This window comes from Cyprinus carpio, unplaced genomic scaffold, assembly GCF_018340385.1.
Source record: "Cyprinus carpio isolate SPL01 unplaced genomic scaffold, ASM1834038v1 S000006753, whole genome shotgun sequence".
NCBI classification, from domain to species: domain Eukaryota; kingdom Metazoa; phylum Chordata; class Actinopteri; order Cypriniformes; family Cyprinidae; genus Cyprinus; species Cyprinus carpio.
Genome location: NW_024879352.1, coordinates 100,550 through 124,023, shown reverse-complemented (window position 1 = coordinate 124,023; position 23,474 = coordinate 100,550). Strand labels below are relative to the sequence as shown.

General features: G+C 36.5%; 1 long non-coding RNA gene across 1 annotated transcript; it reads right to left on the bottom strand.

The window, feature by feature from the left end:
• Positions 1–13,941: 13,941 nt before the first annotated feature.
• On the bottom strand, positions 13,942–14,455 carry LOC122144741. The gene is made up of 2 exons (XR_006159828.1): positions 14,393–14,455; positions 13,942–14,145 (listed from the first exon to the last, which is right to left on the bottom strand). It is a non-coding gene; the product is annotated as an uncharacterized LOC122144741 (long non-coding RNA).
• Positions 14,456–23,474: the final 9,019 nt, after the last annotated feature.

Genomic DNA, 23,474 nt, shown 5'->3' with positions numbered 1-23,474 from the left:
TCGAACGATATGGACCATGTGCATCTCGTCGGTAATAGCCGCGTTCATGATGATAGCGGGTAAATCCCCATCACGTGCTTTCAAATGGAGCTGCAATTACTACATAGAGCCGTTAAATCACTGAGAAGCTACGCTATATCGAAGTTCATTATTGAAGATGAACGCTTCCTTGATAATGAACAACTCGATATAGCGAGCTTTCTCAGTGTGAATCTACGGCTCTGTGTATTAACTGCAGTTCATTTGAAAGAATAGTGTATTGGGGAGTTACCGCTAATCATGGAATCCAGGCTTACTGACGAGATGCACATGGTCATACGTTCGATATCTTGTCCCGCCCTAATATATATTATATATTATATAGATATGTATAGATATATATATATTATATATATATATATAGATATTAATCTATATATATTTATATATAATATCTATAATTAGATATATATATACACACATACATATATCTACATAATATTAGATTAGATAAACTACATATCTTATACATACATATATATTTTCTATATATATATAGATATGTAAAAATTTTTTATTTATTTATTTTTCTGATCACAGTGCTGTCCAGATGTAAATAGCTCCATGAACACACTTCTTTAATCAAAAAAGCCTGACACTGCACACAGCCAACAAGGTCAGAACGCGGCTCTTGTGTCAGCAGCTACGTATTCAGTAGTGCCTTTCAAAACGTACAATACGATATCTTTGGGTAAAATCAAGGTAGGCTAATAAAGCTCTGTTGTTGTGCTCTTGAACTTGATGGTCCCCCGTGTGGCCCAGAACAGAAGTTTATACTTTAAGGACCCTTATAGGTAGTTTAAAATTCGGACCAGAGGAAAGAGAAAACACAGACCCCACGATCCCAACGAACTTCAAAAGTTGGGGGCGAGTTTAATCTTAATCTTTTTTTAAAAAGTTCCCAAATACAGTGAACAGTAATATAGAACTGTTTTAACATTTAATATTTATTTGTTACCAATGCATTTATTCTGTGATGGAATCGCGAATTCAGCATCATTTTATTTATCCGCAGGTCTTCTAGTGTCACCATGATCCTTCAGACCTCATTTTTAATATGCTGATTTACTGCTCTAAAACGCATGTGCTATTATTATTCGCAAGTACTAAAACAGTACCTATTGTGTGCCTAATACTGACAACTCATTATAAACACAACCCGTATTCCAAGAGTGTTTGCCATTGTTAATATGGTTCTATTTATTTTTGTCATTAAGCTAACAGTTTGTAGATTTTTCATGTCGTGAACATTCTCCTTAAACACAGTGCTATGCTTCCTTAGACGTCAGAAAGCTGCACCCTGGCCACAAGACCCAAAACTCACACTAGAACAAACGCACTTTAAGAGCACCCAGCAAAGAAATACAGAACTTCACTTTCATCGTTGTAGTTTGCTTCGGATACTATAATGCTTGCTTTTATACCCAGGCGCCACATTCCCAAACCACAGAGTTCTCATCCATAACACTTTTCCAAGTATTATAAACACTTGCTCAGAAAACCTCAAAACATTAACCCAAGGATTGTTTGGATTGTAACATGAAAGACTGACTGCATTGCGCACAGGACCACCCACATTAATGAGTATTCAATTCTCTGATAATAATCCATCTTCATGAGATTTAGCAAACAGTAAAAACATCACATTTCAAAGACTTCTCTGATCACAATTGCCCTCTGCATGAAGTTTACCCACAATTGGAATTTCCTTCTCTATTAAAACAGAAAATATATGGCTTCATTTTAGCCATAAGTATATATAAGTATGTAATAACAATGGGTTTGATTTTTTATAAGTAACCCTCTTTTGCATTTATGCATTGGAAACCGGCCTGCTGCTTCGGCTTCATAATGTGTGTTTATAGTTATTTCAATCTTCGAGTAGACCATCTCTCATAACTTGGGACTGGCCATTTGTTTTGTTTTTTTTTTGGATAGGACCACAGCACCACTGCCAGAACTCTCCTAAGGATGATGCTACCACAGGGCAAGCTTTTTGGACACATGTTGCTGTCGGAAACTTTGTGCCATGTTTGCCTACAACGGACAACTAAGGGAGATCCCGGGCCAACATCAACCAATTTAGCTAATAGATATGCTAGACTGGGATTACCCATCTCAATGGGAAGTGCCCCACAGCATAGCATTGAGGCAAAAACAAGTTGCCAGCAAATTGCTCAAAAATTTGCCTTCGTATGCATAGATGCAAGGCAGTGAGGCAGCACGTGAGCAGGCGCATGTGAGCAACTCAGGCGCTAAAGCTATCATGGAGTGTTGTACAGCATCACAGCGGGCCAAAGCGATAATGTCTTTACAAAGACGATATACATTGTTGTAAGAGGTGGTGAGATATAACTTAATATGTTTGAAGTCGTGAAAGTTGGTTAACATGCTGGGATCGCTGTGTAAATGGTAAACAACCAAACAACAGCTGCATGAGTCGTTTCAGGTAATTACTTTACGTGTGTTTATATGTTTTTTTTAAGACAACTTGTTGATTCAATAGGGCTTACCCAGATATGCACGGTAATGGTTTAAATAACATAAGTATAGTCATTGTGTTTGTGGTCTGTGTTCGCCTTTGTGTCTTTGTTTGTTAAGTGAGGAAATATTATGTTTAAGTCATTATTTGTTCATAGAGATTCTTTTTAAAAAATGAAAAAGATGTGTTTCTAACCGTAGGTTAACACGCTTGAGCTTTCATAATATTTTTATTAGGCCTAATGTTGAATACTGTCAGTATGTTTCATGTGCATTTATTGTGTCTATAGCTCCGTTTCTGTAACCTGTGGAAACTGAAAATAAATAAAGGTATAAGTTTGTCACGCAATCATAAGGTGAACACGTGTGCACATATTTACTGAATAATTGTTCGTTGTGAGTTTGATTAAAAAATATTTAAGTTATAATTTGCTTATGGCAAATTAAAAATTAAAAAACTAGTTAAAATGTGTAGATCTTCTATACATATTTTGGATTCTTCATTTTCTTTCCTGATGACATATCCAAATCGTGTTTAAACACACTAGACATGCTTTATTCTGGGCATTTTTTTAGCATCGTTTATGTGTGAAATCATGTTTATTTTGTCCATCAAAGTGTGCGGTCACTTTAATTGAGCAGCAGTGAACCAAAAATAGACTCGACGCCGAAACCCCGCGTCACTGCTTCACTGTTGCATACTCACGCGACGCCCAATGCCTTGATCGCTCACGCGCTGCTCCTGCCGGTTGTGGAATGCACTCATTGATTAACATGCACGCCGAAAAAAAAACATGAGGCTGCTCACACGCCCTCTCAGCCAGCTCGCAGTGTGAAACCGGCGTAACACCACAAATCTGTGGGAGAGAATCCACCTCAAATCCAGCAGTGCATGAATTATCTGTAGTTAATCTCTTAATCTCCACCTTTTCTGTTAAAAAGATACATACTTTTGACAGTCTGTTGCTTTCTTCAATTTCACTTACTAAAAACTAGACTGCTACTTTTAGCTAATGAGCACAACTGTTCACTAGCTACAATGCTGAAGCTATTACTATAATAATACATTAATGCCAGGTTCTGTTATTGAAGCGAGATAGACATAAAACAGTCTTAACACAACAATAATGTCAACACACAATCAAAAGATCAGTTTTCTACTCAATAGAGAAAATTCTGTCCATCATTACTATCTACCTATGTGGAAATTCTGTCCTCATTTACTCACTCTCTGTTCCAAATATGTATGACTTATTACTGTGGAACAATGTTGAAGAATGAAGGAGGCTGATTTCTACTGGAAAAAAAAAAATCTCAAAATATCTTCTTTTATGTTCACAGAGGCAAGAAAGTCATACAGGTTTAAAACAACATGAAGTAGAATAAATGAGGACAGAATTTTCATTTTTATTTTGAGTGACTTTTCAAAGCCATTGTTAAGAGTTGATCAACCCAGTGTTGGTGCTTTTTAAGTCTTTTTTGTCACCCACTTGGAATCCCTGAGAACCACGGGAATTTTCTCCCAACATCACAGCAAATTAGCAAGCTGATATAAGAATCTACAGGGGCAGTGCAGATGTACCAGTGGTGGAAAGAGTACTTAAAAATATACTCAAGTAAAAGTACCCATTACACACAAAAAACTAGTGTGAGGTAGAATAAAAAAGTGATGTCCAAAACGACTTGAGTAAGAGTAAAAGAGTGTGTTTATTATCGTACAATCATCACCATTTGAAACAAAATAGATTTAATACTGTAATTCACATTATCTTTTGTTGTTTTCAGAAGAATTAAGAATATCTATCATCCAGCAGTTTTAATTTAGACTGCCAAACTCTTTAAAATACATCAAAATAACACTGAAAAACTATTATGATGAAAAGTGATGAAAAGATGAGAAAGAGTTATTCATCTGTACAATCATCACCATTTGAAACAAAAATAGATTTAAATCAGGTATGGGCACTGAGCCTGAGCATGCTATTGTTGCTCATAAAATATTACGCATTAGGAATAACGCAAAGCAAATAAAAAACCATTAGAAACTTCATCACACACAATTAGATGGGTTAAAAAGAGAAAAATTGCCTCAAAAGAAACACACACACACACACACACACACACACACTAAACGTCCTCTTTGAGGTACGTGGTGGTCTGGGAGAATAAGCCGCTCTATCAGCAGCATCAACAACTGAATGGAACAAAAAGTAAAATGGATCAAACAAAAAACTTTGTTTAGAAATGTGTTTATAAATGAGCTGCAGTTTTATTACATCACGCACAAAAATGCATTATAATAATGCCACGGGACATCAATAAGGTGAATACTGAATCTGTTCCTCAATTTCAGTACATTAAGCCAAGGTGAGCTGTTTTTTACCAAGTTTCCAAGCATTTTTAGAGTGTCTAAACACACTTTTTCACAGCGCACATTGTGTGCTCAAAAGCTCATCCAGGAGTCAACAGGCTGACGGGAGGTTCTCCAAGTGACTGCTGCAGGACGCACGCGCGAGGAAGATAGCGGCAGTGCAGATCCACACGTCTCTCTATATGAAGCAAACTGAGTGGAATTTATGTATGTGCCACTTAGCGGGAGTTACTAACATTGTATGCAATACCTGCAACCTCACCAAATTTCAGGCCCTGTAGATAAACTAGCATATATACAGATTATTAAGTAAGCAGAAATCAAAATTTACCTTAACATATTAGAGGGAAGATGCTATAACTCGACTGAATTGATTCTTAAGAATGCACTTCCAGCAGCCATGATTAACACCAGTTGGCAGGTTAATGTTTCAATGCACAATTTGATTTGGCCGAGTAGTCACGCAAGACCGATTACTCTCTCACTTATCCAATCACATTGATGGTTAAAAATAAAATTAAAACATGCATATATAACAACCACAAACGGAGCAAAATAGCAGAGGTAAAAGTACACAAATCAAGTACTTGAGTCATGTAAAAAGTACCCAATTTAATAAGATTTACCATTTCTGCTAAAAAATACTAATTGCAGTAAAATGAGTAGTTGCAATTATTACTTCCACACCACTGGTGACAAACCATTGAATGGAAGGTCTGTGTACAATTACGCACTCGTGACTGATGAATCCCTGTGCTCTCTATATACGTTGCGTCCCAAAACCTGTCCTGGGGCCACCGTGCCCTGCACTTTTTGTATGCTTACCGAGCTAACCAACCTGATTCCACTCACAGCTAGTTAGTAGAGACGGCAAGAAAACTAATGGGGTTGTTCTGATTTAGGGAGACATACAAAAGTGGCAGGCCAGAGAGTGTCCTCCAGGACAGGTTTGGGATGCCACTGGCTTCTATATAGCCATTCCAATGCCTAAATTACAGTTTAATCACTAAACATACAAAACCACACATCATCGTATTCTTATTAATAATTTTTCTTTTCTATTACTAACAACTGGGGTGTGGCCATAGTCACGATTTTGGTAACGTTTTTGGATTGATTAAAATGTACTCCCCGATCTGCTGTTGGACAAATATCGTTAGTATTGTGCTGCAGACGCACATGTCTATTCAGTTTGGAGTTCTGTTGCAAATATCGCTTAGTTTTTGGGTGTGCGCGCCATAAAAGCCTTGCCTGTTCTAAACCATTTCATTCATTGCGTGCTGTACTAATGCACATGGACCACTACAACAATGCCTATCAAAACCCGCGCCTGATTACTGACTTGAAGTTATCTTTCCCACATCTGATTGCCTAATGCTGTCCAAAAACAACACAAGGTTTTACCATGTAAACAACGTGGTTTACGTCTAAAATGAAACGTAAACAGTTAAAAGAAAGAAAAAATGATGCGTTGCAGGTCTTAAGAGTGACAGCAGACTAAGTAAGGGTCCGTTTCAATCAGCTCTCTAGTTCAGTAGGACACTGATCCAGGGAGTCGAGACCGATTTTGAAGGATCTGTCTCAAATGCAAAATCCTTCCACGTACATTGGTCGCAACATTCGCTCACTGAAAAATCCCACAATACACCACAAAAACACTAGGGGAGCATCGATCTCACTATGCTCCCTTTACCGGAAATTCGTCACATTTCGTAAAGGCTCTCAAATATCATAAACCACAACAAGCCAACTCCCATAAATATAATTACAAGCGATCGAAGATTTGGAAAGACAAAACCCATTATTTTTAAGTATATTTTTTATCATAAACCCACATCGCTAGACAGGTAGTGAACACATCTAGATTAATATTCGCTGAAAATGTTGTAAGGACATGCAACTAGAACAATGGTGGGTTAAAAAGGGAATAAAAGATATAACATCAAAAAGAGATTGGTCCTGCCGAGCCTCGTTGTTGGTTAGTACCAAAGCTAGTCGTACGTGTCTACAGACGGTTGTCCGTTGACGTTGTAAAATAGTCATTGCGAAAATTTGAGTAATCACTGTCCTAACGTGCAGTGAGTTTTTCCAGGGAACTTACCAGAGCCCGGATCGTGTACACAATATACTGATTTCACAAGCTTCGGGAGCTGATTAACGACACACCCCCTAATAGTACTAAAAACATGCTGCCGGCTTGTCATTACGCGGGATAGTTCACACCCAAAAATTTTCAAACTCTAGGAGGCAGTAAACAATGACAGACTTGTGGTTAATGACAAAACAAAACCTACGAAGAGAAAAATCACTCACTGCTCTTGACTGAAAAAACATTATCTACATTTAATAAGAATCATGTAGGAATTTATACAGTGAAGTGTATATAGTCAAGTGTTGCATTTTTTATAATTGTTCATATATATTTGTTTTGCTAAATACACCTACCCGGAAGAATAAAGACTGTTCTTTTATTTGTATCTTGTTCTCATTTTTATAGTAATCTGCATTTCTCAACTCAAAGATACAACTGCTCTTTACATTTTTTATCTTTGCCCACTTTGGTCTAAATATCTAGCCATTTTGTTACCTTGTTAGACTTTGTTTTTAAGGAAAATTAGTTGGGCTGTAGCTTGCTCTGACAACTTGCCAAAATAATAAAACCAACTGACAAAGAATCATGATAAAAATTAACGAAATCTGGATTTTCCTGATAAAAATAGTAATTGAATTGATATTTTAGCCATATCGCCCAAGCCTACGTTACCACTTTGAGCGGCATACCGTTAATATATAAAAACAAAACCCAGAGTTGTAAACGAGCAATTCAGCCAAAGCTGCATACTTGCATATGACAGTAGTCAAGGTGCAAGGTTTGTGATAGATCGGCAAACGCTGGTCTACATAGCAATTTTTTTATCGGCCAGACCTGATTAAATCAGATGGCCATGATGTTTGCGGGGGCGTGACTCATTGCAGTTGCATTTTGTCCCGCGAATGCACACTCACGAGGACCTTTCAACTTCATGACCCAATCAATGTACTCGACTCAACTTGTTCAAACAATTGTACAAGGTTTCATTCAATGGCGCATATACACACACTAAATCAAAATAAACCACAAAGGCATTTCAAAAAGTCACAGGAAACATTGCAGGTTTATGAGTTTCTTCATTAGCATAAACACTAAATTTGGGTTAAAACTAAATTCCTTAATAAAATCCACATGCTTTACTGTTTGAAGGATCCAATGATAATTTACCATGACAGGTAAACGTCTGTGTATTTTTAATTAATCACTGGTTCCTATGGTACATTTTTGTAAAGGGGAATAACGTGCTGACAACATAACTACTTTGCCAACAGAAATACATGCTTGTGAGAAAAAAATATCACTCCACCTCATTCGTGAAGTGACTGGTTCTTGAGATCAACAGTGGCGAAGGTGAAAAACAATCTGCTTTCTAGGATTCCTTGTATGGGCAATCATGTGGCAGTTTCCATTTATTTTAGTTTGTATTCACTAAAGTTTTTTTTGTGATAAGAATTACTGGGTGATAAACAAACATCCACCTTATCCAACGAACCTAAAAAATTAAAGGCGCCATAAACACTGGGGACGGATGGGACATATCCATTTATTATTAAAATCCAGATGTAATGTTAAATTTTTTAACCATGTATTTGTCCATGCTCATGATGTACATGTGGCACTTTTGATTTATTGCAATTTGAAAAGGTGATATTAAGGAAAGGGAAAGGAACTTAAAATGCAAACATGTTACCAGTGCCTCATGAAGTCATATGTTTTGTCCCTTGTGGAATGCTGAGCACACTTGTGATGAATCCACTGATCTACAAAAATCCAGTACCAGCAGGGGGATATATGGCGAAGTTTTCGACTGAATCTCAAAAATTATTTACAAATGCCATTTTTAAATACCATTAATGACAGTGACTGTCCCCAGGACAAAAAAGAGAAAAAAAATCGATATTACTCAAGAGATTTTTATGAATTATTATTTTATATATAAAAATATATTATCTGCAAATAATCACCTTGTTCATGTGATATCAACAGCAATCTTTATTTCTGCATTATAACACGCATAATCCATCATTTTTGTGCATAACCCGCGCCTAACTAATATTCAAAAAGCAAAGGCCTTAATTTCGTATAGACTCAGTGTCGTAGCACAAAACCTAGTAAACTGCGACCAAGACTAACATTAGGCATTTGGGAACGCGCCGTTATCAGACCACAACAACTATTGCTTCTATGCTTAAATAACATCCCAACAAGACACGAGAACACCCAAAATATAGAATGCAAAAAGCGGCCATTCAGTACCAGCACCCGTCCATAAGACATGCCGCTTCACACTGTCAAATAACCCTAATTCACCCTTCACCGAGAAACCTGAAACGACCTAATGCTGGCGTCGGGATAAAGTTTTGTTACCGTTTTTATTCTCGTTAAATTCAAAGGTTTAACAGAAAACATACACGCCAAAATAGGGCACTGCGACTTTTTTAAATAAAAGCAATTAATTACCGGGGGGGGGGTATGATCTTCTGTGTTTCTTTCTCTCTTCACATCACCGGTCGCATGATAATTAAATAGAGCACCGAACGACATTGCAAAGCTGCATATAAATTGATAAGAAACATCCCAGCGTGTACTCTAATTGCAGTGTGTGGCTGTTACTCGCACGCTGGGGTGGTTAGTAAAGAAGGGAATATATAATATGTCAAGCCGAGCTCGCTACGGTTGCTATGCCGGAAAGCCTCCCTGAATAAAATGGTCCAGCTTAAATTGGATTTACTTCCCATCCTCCGGAAGTCGCCATCCCGGCGAATCCTTCAGGCTGCATTAGTAAAATAAACGAGGTAGATTCGCGATAGGGCAGGCATATCTTTCATGCAATCCGCGTCAGACCGAGTTATTGTGATCGAGCTGCTCACTGAAACAACAGATTAAAATATGACCTGAAGAAGCGCGAGTTAAACAGCCTGACAAGCAACGCGCTGCGTCATCACTATAAACAGGGCTTAGTCCGTGCATAGCTGATAAATGCAAAAGCCACAAAGATATAGCTTCGGCAGGGACTGAATCAAGCGATGCACGAGAGATGATTCCGGGCTTTAAAATCGGCTTGCGAACATTTGGTCAGCGCAAAATCGTACACTCCCCTTGCCTCACTATGGCTAGAACAAATGTAGGTCCACCGGGCCTTCGGACTTTCTTCCCAGGCAAAGCATACGTTACGCTATAAAACACACTACCGTAGTTTTCCTCTACCGCTTATTACGCTTGTATCAAATCCGATCACAAAACGCGGACACTCGAGCTCCTGGCGTCTAGTCTTAAAATACTATGCTACTCTAGGCAAGCCGGCTTTGCTTTCTTACCCTCAGCGCGATATTTGGCGATCCCAGGAGGGGATTATTCTTCGCCTTGGGTTTGGTTGAGACCGCAGTGTAGGATTGGAAAATAGAGTTAGAAAAAAACAGCAGGGCCTACCCCAGGCTTCACACCGTGCATAGCGCAGTAACAGGGCTAGAACAGGATCCCAACAACCATTGGCAACACGCAGCAAAGACCTGACCCTGCTACACTTGTCATCTCTGTGGAGCATCCCTAAGAGATGTTTGTGTTCAATTTGCTTGTTACTGCTATAGAATACAGGTTCATAAAAAAAAACGAAACACGAAACAGTTTATTCAAAGGATTGAACAATAGTCAGAGAGTGACCACAACACGAACACTATCAACATAAAGTATACACTGTATAACTTTCCAGCAGAATTAAGGAACGAACATTAAAGCGTTTTACACAAATACAAATAAACATAATAATAAAAACAGGACACGACTGGCAACCTAGGCTACACAAGTGTAGACCGGAAAATTCATTAAGCAACAACCATAAAAATACAAAAGTGATAATAGTAATAATATAATGTTCATATAATGCATAAAAGCTGTATTTGTCCAAAATGAAGAATAAACAAAAAAGGCCACAATTGGGAAAGCCGAAAACAGCAGACACATTATGAAATTTGAAAATTACTTCCGCGTTATTATCTACCAATAATCCACGAGACTCTTGTGAAAGTGACGACGAGTTAAAACACGTAAGAAGAAACAAAAGCGCATATTTCTACATCACAAAATGATGAGGGAAAACAAGATTTAAAGCGTCTTTTTGGATGAATTTAAACTTGTAAAATGTCATAGCTTACACGAATGTATCACTTAAAATGCCTTGACATTTCTGAACATAATTTAGCCTAGATAGCTATAAGGTATATGGCTCATTTTTTTAGTATATTGTTGATGAAGTGCATACAGGTGATTTTTCGCTTTTTCATGCACACCGCGCACCGCTGGTGGTCCAACTTCACTGTGTGTCCGTGGTGCAGTTTAAAAGTTTCAATACACTTAAAACAGACAATATCCCGCCTACTTCTTTTAATGGTTGTGTGTTCTCGGTGGTGATATTTTATTGTTATACAAACCGTTCCACCATCTTTTGGCCTCACATGTTGCCGTAGCTAGTGTGTCGTCTCTTCTCTGGGTGGCCGAATGCCAATTAGGTCCAAATACAGCACGACAACCGGCACTGTGCCACCACTACAGTGCGCGCGAAATGTTAGCGTGCATGACGCGTTTGACTGCAGCTTTGTTGTCCAATTCGCACGCATATTCGACGTTGGCAAGATGCCGTGGCATAGAGCACCGGCTTTCCATTGCCACATGATATTAAGCTACTTGGCTGGTAAAATTTATTGTTTTGTGGCATGCACTATATTTAAGAACATTGGTGGACGAAACGGCTTGTGTTTAAACGCGACACGATCGTGGCTCATGGGGGAAAAAAAAAAAAAAACTTGTCCATTGTTTTGTTAAAGGCTCTTAAAAACCTTACACCAATTTGCATTAAGTCCATACTAATTTCCGTAGTGAAAAAAATGTAAATGTTCCCAGGGGGCATTACAAAATCAGTTGGGAGAAAGCACGCACCTGAGACCGTGGGAAATGTTGATGTCTGTTCAGTTTGAGAATCTAACACAGCATGATAAAGACCCTACTTCTGTTGTTTATAGTCGGCTAAAAAAAAAAAAAAAAAAATCCAAACACACTATTCGTGCGATTTGCATATTTTGCAAGCTGTGTTTTCCTGCTAAGTATATATTTAGCCGTTAAAATGTCAGTATGTGAAACAATACTTACCCCTAATAGATCTACGAGCCTATTAGCCTATAGCCTAATGCAACTCCGAGTGTTAGAACCACTGTTATTTTCATTACCGGAGCACATATATAGTAAATAGTAACTACATTCTGTCATATAGTAAAAAAACGATATGACTGTTTGCCCGGTGCTGGTTAATATTTATGAGTGAGGGCAGCGTGTGACACCCCACTCCCTCCTGCCACCCGGAACAAAGCGACCCGCTTAGTCACTATAACGCAGTGGGAATACCAACCTAAACTGGTGGTGCTATTATCGAGTATTCCCCCTATATTAATATTTTTTGGACCATTCTAGTTATATTCCATGTTCGAGACAAGGAGCTTACATAAGTTTAGGAACTAATATATTCACGTGACCGTACATAACTATGTCAATATATATCACTTCAGCTTGTGTGTAATGAATGAAGATAATATACAAGTTTCACTTTGTTGTGAATGGAATTAGTGAAATAAATCGAAAACATCTTTTTGATGATATTCTCATTATTAAATGGACCAGCGAACTTGTATTATTCTTCGCTGTTAACATATTTAGGAACTAATATATACACTTGAGAAATTAATAGTACTTTTAAAGGTACAAATATGCATCCTTTAGTCCAATCCTAATAGAGGAACAAAAGTGTAAGGGGGGGGGGGGGAGGGGAGGAGACTTGACCTCCCCAGTGACAGCTTTTGTACCTTTCTTTCTGAGAGTGTGGCTCTGCAAAAACAATGTACAATGTAGATTGACTAGTGATACTTTTACTCAGAAATTCGCTCTTTTTCCTGTTTGTATGCTGTTTTTATTCCCTTATGGAATAAGATCTCGCTTCAGCTACTTTAAAAATCAATATTAGCCTAATTCTGCATTTCACACTGTTATTTTATAGTTGACACAATTACATTTTTAGAAAACAGAAATGAGACGGTCAGACGTTCCTTTGGTAGCCTATTCATAAATCTTTCTCAAAGAAATAAAAGTGTCAGAAAGCAATCTCAGTTCCTGGGGCATTGGTCACCTTTCAATTTACAGTCAAAACCAGCATGTTTTGTGTTTTTCTAACCCCAAATTAGTCGATCAACAAAATAAGCTTTGAACAGGTCCAGTGTGTGTTTCATTTGTGTATCCTCTCATAAACCTGCGGACTGATTGCGTTCCGACGGTTTTTCACAAAACCGAAGCTTCCTTTTTCACACCCAGCCCCCTCACAAAACACCCAGTATCAGGACTAAGTGTTTTGAGCCAGACCCTCCTAGGTATGTCTGTCTGAGACCATGAAGGGATCTTCCTCATCTACCCACTCTTAGGTTTGTGTCACAAGTTTCTTTAACGGAAATGCAGTCACGATCCATGACGTAACCTACTTAGTTATGTTCATGCCCCAAGTTCATCCTCACAGTATGACAACAGCTTATAAATCCACATTATATGAGAACAATAGACCATAAGCAAAGTCTCTACTAAACCGATAAAGGACTAAGAAGAGATGTTTATCAGAAAGGATGCAGTTCATGAAACATGCTGTTTAACAGATGTACAAATCCAATCTAAAGTGACAGTGATTGGAAGTGAAGGTTGATTAATGCTTTTTGACTAATCATTGTAGATAGCAGGATAACCAAAACACACACATATGCTAGAGAAAGAGAGAATGAACCAGAGGTGCTACATCTAGTGCTTTCAACAAATAAATGGAGAAGAAAAAAGTTTTATTCTTTGTTCTTTGGTAACATTCCAATAAGTTAGATACACAGCTACAAACACATACAGTGAGTTTGGTCAAAATCACACTGCCACAATGAAGAAATATTTTAGAATGCTTTTAATTCAAAAGACACGGCACAGTTACACAAACAGAAATGTTTGAACAGATAAAAGGCTTTGATTTGGATTCTGTCTGTACATTCAACATCAAAATTCAATAGAGGGGTGTTTCCTGGAACGAGTGACGTGACGTTTCAAGGTTGACTGGCTCTGGATCAGCACACCTGCGGGATGGGGTCTGGTGCTGCTGAAAATGTTTTGTTTTTTAGACATTAACAGATACACTATAGATAAAAAGTGTTTTTGCAGGTTTAAGTCACATCGCTTTACATGCCATTAAACACAAATATGAAAACTGTATGAGTTTATGTATTTGTTTTTCTGTTTTTGGTTGCTGTTGATATGAATGTGACTCAAAACCCGGTTGCACATGCAGGGAACACATTGAAAAATAAGCTTTAACAGATTTTTCTCATTTGTAAAAAATGAAATACCTGGTTTTTCAATTCTTTATCATTTTACACATACTCATCAGATCTTCTTCCATTTCGTGGCTACAGAAAAGAACAAAGAAAAACATTTACTGAGAAGTGTTTTGTTGTTTTTGTTCAAGCAACAAGATAAAATAGTATATTTAAAATCTTAAATAAATATGTCACAGTTTTGTTTTTAACAAACTACAACTATTAACAATTATTTTCATAATTAAAATAAAGGTGAAATAAATATATACAACATTAAATGAAAATGTTAAACTTCAAAACTTCTACTTTAAAAATATTGCTTTGCCACCTACTGTAACTGAAATATGTAAAGTATTAAAAAGACTTACTACTGAAAGACTCTCTGAAATATAATAGAAATAAAAACAATTATATTTACTAAAAAACACAGTAATATTAAAACAAACCAACTAAAATTAAAATGAAACAAAACACATTTAGTATGTAAATATTCATGTAGGATTTGAGGGAACCAAAAGTCATTATTCACACTTTTTGTAAAATACATATTGGCTGACCACTAATCTGATGATATACTTTTTTTTCATACTGTAGAAGAGTGATATACAGAAGATAATCACTTCCTTGGTGGGCTGAACAATAAACAGTTTCTCATATATATAACCCTACCCCGATAAAGGAAGTACCCTCTGCTCTGGATCCGTCCGGGCCCTTGAAGGTCATCATCTGTGCACAGAAGGAATGTTATAGATGGCTCCAGATACCACACCACACTTTTTGATGTGTGCTTGTGTACATATCACTTTGACTAACTCTGTCATCAGAGTTCTTCAGATGAATCAAAGCTTTGATGACGGCAGTGTTATTAGGGGTTAAAAACGCTTTATCTACCCAAAAAAATCCATCAACCATTTTCCCGTGTGAGAGTAAGGCAGTCATCATTTACTCTTGTGCAGTTTTGTCTTTTACCCTTATAGCAACAATAACACTTTTTAGCGTACAATTACCTCTCAAATGGACAGGAGCAGTTTAATCTAACGTTGAGCCATTTCACATCCTCCACATAAAATTAGATGGACTCAAACTCATGCATGCAAATGTCCCGGCCTCGTCGGCAGCCATGTATGTGCACAAGCAGGGTGTACCTATATACAGAAATTAATACTTTTAAATACATGTTGAAAAAAATAAAAGTTTAAATATTAATAATAGTCTCCTTGCATTAGGAATGATGATATTCAGAAATAAATATTACATTTAACTCTAGATGTAGTAAATTCAATATATATGTACTAATAAACTGTGTAAGGTAATATATTATACTTTAAATATATACATATTCACACACATATATATATAGAGAGAGAGAGAGAGAGAGAGAGAGAGAGAGAGAGTTGTATACAACTATCATTTTTTATTAGTATTTAAAATTTTGGTGGGCTGTAATAAATTGATTGTTATTAATCCTTAAAATGATCAAAAGTGACACTAAAGAAATGTTACAAAAATAGTTTTCGTTTTAAATGTTCTTTTGAACTTTCTATCCATCTAAAAATCCTAAATAAAATGTAGTAGGTTTTTATAAAAAAATATAAGCAGCACACCCTTGTTAACACTGTCTCATAATAGTACGAAATGTTCGTGAGCAGCAAATCAGCATATTTGAATGAGTTGCTGAAGGATCAGCCGTGGGACTGAAGACTGGAGTAATGATGCTGAAAAATCAGCTTTTCACCATAGGAATAAATTAGATTTTAAAATTAAAATTGTAATTTATTTTTGATCAAATAAGTGAAGCCAGGGTGGGAATAAGAGACTTCTTTCAAACAACACACACACACAAAGTCTTATCGACTTCCAAATTTTTGCATTGTACCATATGTAATCCAAAAATGAAAAAAATGAATAATAATTTGTGAATAAGACAACGTGACGCATACTTTAATATCAATATTTCCAGCATCAACCAGAGAAAGAGAGAGAGAGAAAGACAGGCTGTCCAGTATGTGGTGTATAACACCCATACACACACTGTCCTGTTTTAATCAATAATAACACTTAAGTTCTTTTAATAATTAACACCTTTAACAATCTTATTAAATCAACAATTACTGATGGTCAGAAAAAGAGGCCCTACAGCTAAGTCATGATGAGATATTATCAAACCGCACTATATGGCATTTCATCAGCAGCAGAGAGGAATTGAGAGGAACAGACACTTCAATCACTCTCTCATGAAAATCCATCTAAAGCCATTCTGTTTTTATCAACTATTCATGCAATTACCACAGCAACGCAAGGTGTTTTTTTATCCTTGAAATATAAGTTTTAAAGTACACAAACTACATACAGTTGCTGTAAATATTTAAGAGTATTGGACTCTATTTAAAACCAAGACCGAGGGAAAAAACTATTAAATATCATGGGGCATAATTCTAATTCAAAAATGTATGCACTATTTAAGTTAGAGAATTAGGGGACAAAAAATTAATTCTTCGGTATATGTAGAAGCTAAAAGTCCTAAAATTGACTCTGAATATCCAGCCCGACAGTATTTCTCCCTCTATCAGCCAAAATACAGTATTTTTTTTCTTGGCCAACTCTAACCCAAAACTACAATATCTTGCTTTTGCAGAGTTTCAGTACTCACAGCGCTAAATGAAGGGAAGACATGCAGGATACATACATTTAATTTCATCTCCCTTGCTCTTTCTTCTGGCAAGATGGGGTATGAGCTCCAGAAGGGGGCAACACAGTTAACTGACAACCATACCATAATATATAGATAGAGATATCATGAGACAGACCCTAAGAGATATGAAAAACCATGAACATCTGTTCCTGGGGATTGGCCAGGGGTCGCAGAGAGGATTCATTTATGTACTTTTTTTCCGCCACACTCATCTGTCCTCAGTACGCCTCTCAGTGTTCATAGGGGGCACACACAGTGCACTGATGCTCAGTAAAACGCATACATCACATGCAGGCCCAGCCAGAGCACATGGCAACATACAGTATGCAGTGGGATTGAAATGTGAGTTGTTTAAAAGCAATATATAATAATTAATTACAAATGGCAGGACATTTGAATGTAATATTTGAAATGTGGTGAATATGCAAGGAATGGACAGTTTTGGGAGGAAAATACACTGCCAACATGTTCCTCGGACTCGCATCAACACAAAATTGTATGTAATTAAATTTGGAAAATTGTTACGTTAAGGATTCATCTAGCCTTCTTTCTGTGTTTGAGTCGCCTGCAAAACTCTGACTGTTGATTCACAGCAAAAAAGTAATATATTCAAGGGAAAATCTAGTGCAAATGGATACACATTGTAGGTATAAAAAGTATCAGTCTAATCATCTTTCGTTTTCATAAGTGTGGGATGCTGTCAGAAGAATCATAGGATATCAGAGGTTACATGTAATGCAAATGGACACTAAAGAGTAGAGGGTTTATGTAATTTTTCATAAACCATAGTGCAATAATTTCAAGTAAACTGGTTTTTTTTTTTTGCAGTTACTGTACCTTATCCCTTATAACCAGTTTCTTGGGAATGTGGCTATAATTGGCATTTTCATTTTCCATAACTTTGGTCCCGAAGCGAACTGTGGCCTACAATACAGTTTATTTCATTCACTTGAGCTTTATTTAATGCCGGAGTATTATATCCCTATTACAATATGGCATTGAGTGTGTTTATTGGACATTTCAGCATAGCAAACATGGCTGAGTGTCTACTAAGCAACAGACCCACTAAACAACCTGTGAGGAAAAACCTACCGTCCAATCTGACAATCCTGCACCTTTCGTATTAGTGTAATGAAAAAAAACTACACACACATGTACAGACACACAAATGCAAAACCAAAAAAAAAAACACAGAAGTTACACAAATTACAAAATATAAATAACGACAACAACATGAAAAACATTCATAGAATGATAAAGAACACCATAATCCATAGAAAAGATCCATATACAAAAATGAAATTAACATGAATAGAACATAACATGAATAGAACAAGATAAAAGGATGTTGATGTTATGATGTCATTGGCATTGGTAATGCACTTAATGTGCTTGAAGAGACGATCCTCAAATTTAAGTGGCCGCAATGTCTCATACTCACTCTTTCGTGATAGTCTCATCTGAGCTGTAATCTCCGCATGTACAAAAAAGCCAACAAATGCAAGCATACGAAGTAAATTGACTTTTCAGTATTCATTCCGTTTCATCCCAGACAGATTATTATTATGATTATTTTTTGTATATTTTATGGACTGTGATTGGGGGGTCCTGTGGAATGGTTTGCAAATGGGTGAAATGATTTTGGAGGCTGTTACACACTTACTCTTAACTCAAACGGGCAACATCTAAATTACAACAACTATTAATAAAAAATAAGCAAAGGCGCCCTGTTGAATTTGTAGAATATTGGTTAAATCTTCTGCACATGCTGATCGCGTGTGGTGCATGAATAATATTCACCTTCGAGTGTGCCAGTGTGTCCAAGCATTAGGAAACACAGGTCCTCCAGGACATCAGATGTCTGGCAAAGGTTAAAAGAAACATAAATGGATTATGGACAGTTTAAGCCTTGTATTGCCTATGAACCTCTAATAATTCCTAATTCAGTCTTCCTGGTCAAAACTGACTCAGTTCGTTTTTTATGCTTGTCATTATGCTATATTATTTCCCTAATTTTGGATTCAATCTTTTTTTGCCAACTTGTTTTCTTTCAATTAACACAGGTTTTGAACTGATTAGTTATCTAGCCTCCATTGATCTGAGTGGTATGCACCTCAGTTTTTTGAGTGAAAAAAAAATTATTTGGTGGATCAGCTTCTTCTGTAGCTTCGGCTTAATAGCTTCAATATAAGTAAATACCAAATTAATGTTATAATTAACCAATTTGTCAACACAAACACTTATTGAACTGAAAATGAATCAACATGGAAAACTCACTTGATCTGAACAAACACTACTGTCCTTCATTTGATTTGCTTATTGAAGAACATAACTTGTTTTTATAATTATTGAACTTTAAAAGTTACTGTTATTGAACTAAACTGAACTGTAACTGATTGTGCAAGTCCATATGTTTCTTGGATCTACAGCTGTTTCACAGCAGAATTTGATATGTGGTCTTTTTTGGTGTCTAAGTTTCATTCACTGATTCTGTTACTTCCCCCTGTTTAGATACTGTATAAGTACTTGATACTGCTTTGAATCATCTATTAGCTACATTAAAGCAACATATTAATAAAGGTGACTTGCTTGGATGAATTTTTGGCAATGTTCACTGAAAAACTTTCAGATCAATGAATAATCCATTCCAAAGAGAAATAACAAAACCTGTGCCAACTTGAAAGAAAACAAGTGACAAAAAGATTGACTTAACTTAAAATCTTCAAGAAAAAGAACTCTTAATGAAAGATGAATCTGGGTCAAAATGTCCAGAACACAATTATAAAGTGTTAAACATTTGTGGCTGAGGCCAATGAGATAATTGTTAACCGGTGTATCACGATGACTCACATAAAAGCGTATATTCTTACAGAAATACTTTAAGAGCACAATTCACCTTGGTTCACACTTGGATTGACAGATACACAGTTAACCGCCTGTTAGCAACAAGAGTTATGTATCCATAATTCCTCATCAAATTCAAAAACACACACATAATTTAGTAGCTGTATATAAATGGTAACACGCACCGCTGGCACTTTGTACGGGTCACATCTCAAGAGGAGGGTCTGCAGAGAGGTTAGAACGAGCCAAGATCAGTTATCTACATCAAAAAGCGCTATAAATTGCAGTTGTAATTTTTGGGGCTTAACTTATAAAATGAAGATTCAAAAGAACATATATCAAAGGTGCAAACTCAAAATGAATCACCATATCATTTACATGTTGTCCGTTTGTTCATTTCAACCCCATGGGCCATAAACATGCCAAAATTGATGGTTTTCATATCCACAGCCTTCTCGATCCCCAGGTTTAACCATGTAATGTCTCATCGTGCACACAGTTTTTAGCACAGTAAAAACAAAGGAAGTAATCATCAACAATCTTAAGACTAGAGGGGTAAAGTTAAAAAGGCACTTGAAACTGAACAAATATGGGATAAGATCACCTTTATAATGAAACTTTGTCTCTGATGGATAATGTGTATATATCCTGAATGCAGTGATTTTGTTGGGAAGTTAAACTCTCTGTTTAAATGAATAACTCATAAGTACGTCTATTGACAGTCAATCATACACACCTTGGGTTAGTAACTGCTCATCTCTCTATTGAAGATGGATTTCAAGAGCACGGAGCACCTGCATAATTCAATGAAGAAATCATTATTACCTATATTCCATTAATAATATTTAGTGATTACAAGCACAATTAAGTTTAATAATCATGCAATTGTGCATTGGATTATGGGTATTATGTATTTTGTCTATTGATCTATATCACACAGTAGTTTTAAAGCACGTTTAAAATGATTACAAAGTCTCCATTTGTCATAGTTTTTCTGGTAACCTCTCAAATCTTATTATGACGTCTACATAAATTCTAAAGCTGTCTCTCATTGTCATGAGGTTTCTTTTTGCACTGCATCACAAAAACTGGCAGTGAAATCAAGCTGGAACGCCTTGACAGCTAGTTTATCCTTGTTGAGGTTTAGCTGTACTCAGGTCCCTGAAATTAATTACCTCTCCTGCTTGTCAGTTTTCCTTGTTTTGGTGAATTTGAAACCTCTTCCATCAAAGGAATAAAGCTCCAATTTAAACTGAGAGTTGTTCTAGATATTGGGCTCTCTCCTGGCGTTCCTTTTCGAACCATTAACTGTCAAAAGAGCAGAGTAGAGAGGTTAGTAGTTAGTAAAGTAGTAAGAGTAGAGGATTAAGTAGTAGTAAGGAAGAGAAGTTAAAGAGGTACAGTAAAAGGTTTCTATGTGGAATGATATGGGACACGTTAAGACCTAAGATAAGTGAGGACCACTAGTCAAAAACACTGTCAAAAAAAAAACACCACACAATAAAAAAACCTATAGTACATTCATACCCCCCCCCACAAAAAAAAAACTATCTTAAGTTATGTAAATGGTAATTCAGACCCCTGGGTTTTATTGACATTCAACAATCCGTCCATGGATGGTATAATTTGTATATTAAATTAAATGCATTAACTCTTGGCATTAAATGAGCAAAAAATCGGCAATTTCTTACACGGTCATATATTTATCAAATGATTGTGACATCACTGCTTTCAAAAATTGTCTCGCTGTACATAATACTTTTTTTTTTCAAGACCTCTAATTAGCAGAGGGGATGAACAATTGTGGTAATCTAGCTCTGGTGTCAAGAGGAATTTTATTGCAATTGTGCAGCTGATCAGATTTAATACTGTGGTTGTTACGGTTAAATTCAGGGGGGGACAAAATAGAGGATGATCAATATTCCATAACACTCTTACCCTAGCCTCATGTCAGCCAGTTATGGGAAAACATCCAACATTTTTATTGTACAAATTAGTTTCAACCTAACAAGGCACTATAACAGAATTCACTGCCCTGCACAGTAACTCTTAGTTAATGCATCACAACGACACATTCATGCTTATTATCTACTGACACACTATTGCAGCACATTTTGAAACACAGGCAAGAAATCTAAGCCTTCAATAAAGATCAAAATTATTTTCAAACATGAAATCAGTAAAAAGTAAATCTAAAGACAAAAGACAGAAGTTGCAGTGGAGGAGAGCAACAGTTGTTTTTTGTTTGTTTTTTTACATGTTGCAGTATATATGTATTCCATCCATTTAATTTGCCACAATAAGGACTATTACTTTCATACATATACATTGTTCACATTTTATATTCGTGAGTAATTATATATGTGAGAATATATATATATATATATATATATATATATATATATATATATATAATATATATATATATATAAATAGATAGATAGATAGATAGATAGATAGATAGATAGGAAGACAAACAGCATTTTAACAGATAAAACTTAATTTTGAAATATTTTTTATTTTCATTTATATAATTTTTTACTATTATTATCATCATGTTGCCGTTAAGAACAAACATTAATTTTAAAAAAGAATTAAATTTAAATAAATAATTAGCTTTTCTTAGAGAGTAAGTACTAGGCCACCAAACTTCAGCTAAGTTATTCTGACATTACACGAGTAAAAGGAGAGATGTCTGTATAACTTACTTGTGGTGATGGGTATGAAGGTGATGAAGAGGACCCCGAGCATCAGGGCTGAGTTGTGCGCTGGCCTCATCGCGCTCTGAGCTGCTCCGCGTTCAGAGACTGCTGCTCCCCATGCTCTCGTGCGCGTCAGACCGTCAGTTCGCGCAGCTTCGTCTGGTGCCTTTGCTCTCTCAGTCTGACTTACATCCTAACATTACGAACTCCTCGCAGTTACACACCCTCTTCGTAAATCGACCTGCAAAGTACGTCACGTTGTATCAGCCCGGCAGTGATTAACACAAATGATGAGTGATGAGTGGACAGCTCCACATATGTCAAAGCTATGTAGTAAAAGACTAAAATTGTCATCTCACGAGACATTATATAAACAGGAATGTTTACTGTAAAAGCAGGCTTTAAGACCCTTGGACAAACCTGGCTGAGATAAGAATATTTAAAGTATTTATATCTAAATATTTGATATATTTTTAAATATGCATCATGGTAATTCCTCTGGTTGACAACAGTCATTACTACTAGGACAACACGATATATCAAAGAGCAGGAAGATTTTCTTGTTTCTTAACCATGTTATGGGGCAAAACCAAAAGGGGAAAAATAATAATAATATTCAAAAGTATACTGCAGTCTGAAGCTCTGTATCCATTTTCTTTCTGTCTGTAAGAAATAAGAAGTGTGTTTCAGTTTGATAACCAGGCTCGGGTCCCCAGACTCAAAGTTCAGTTTGGTTCCCAAAAACCGTCAGGGATTCTCTAACATAGAAAATGTTGAAATTGAGCTTTGTGATGCCACTAGTACAGTAAATTGTTCTTGACAGGGAGGGAGGGGATCACTGTAAAGTGTAAATCCTAATAAGTGAGGTACAGGA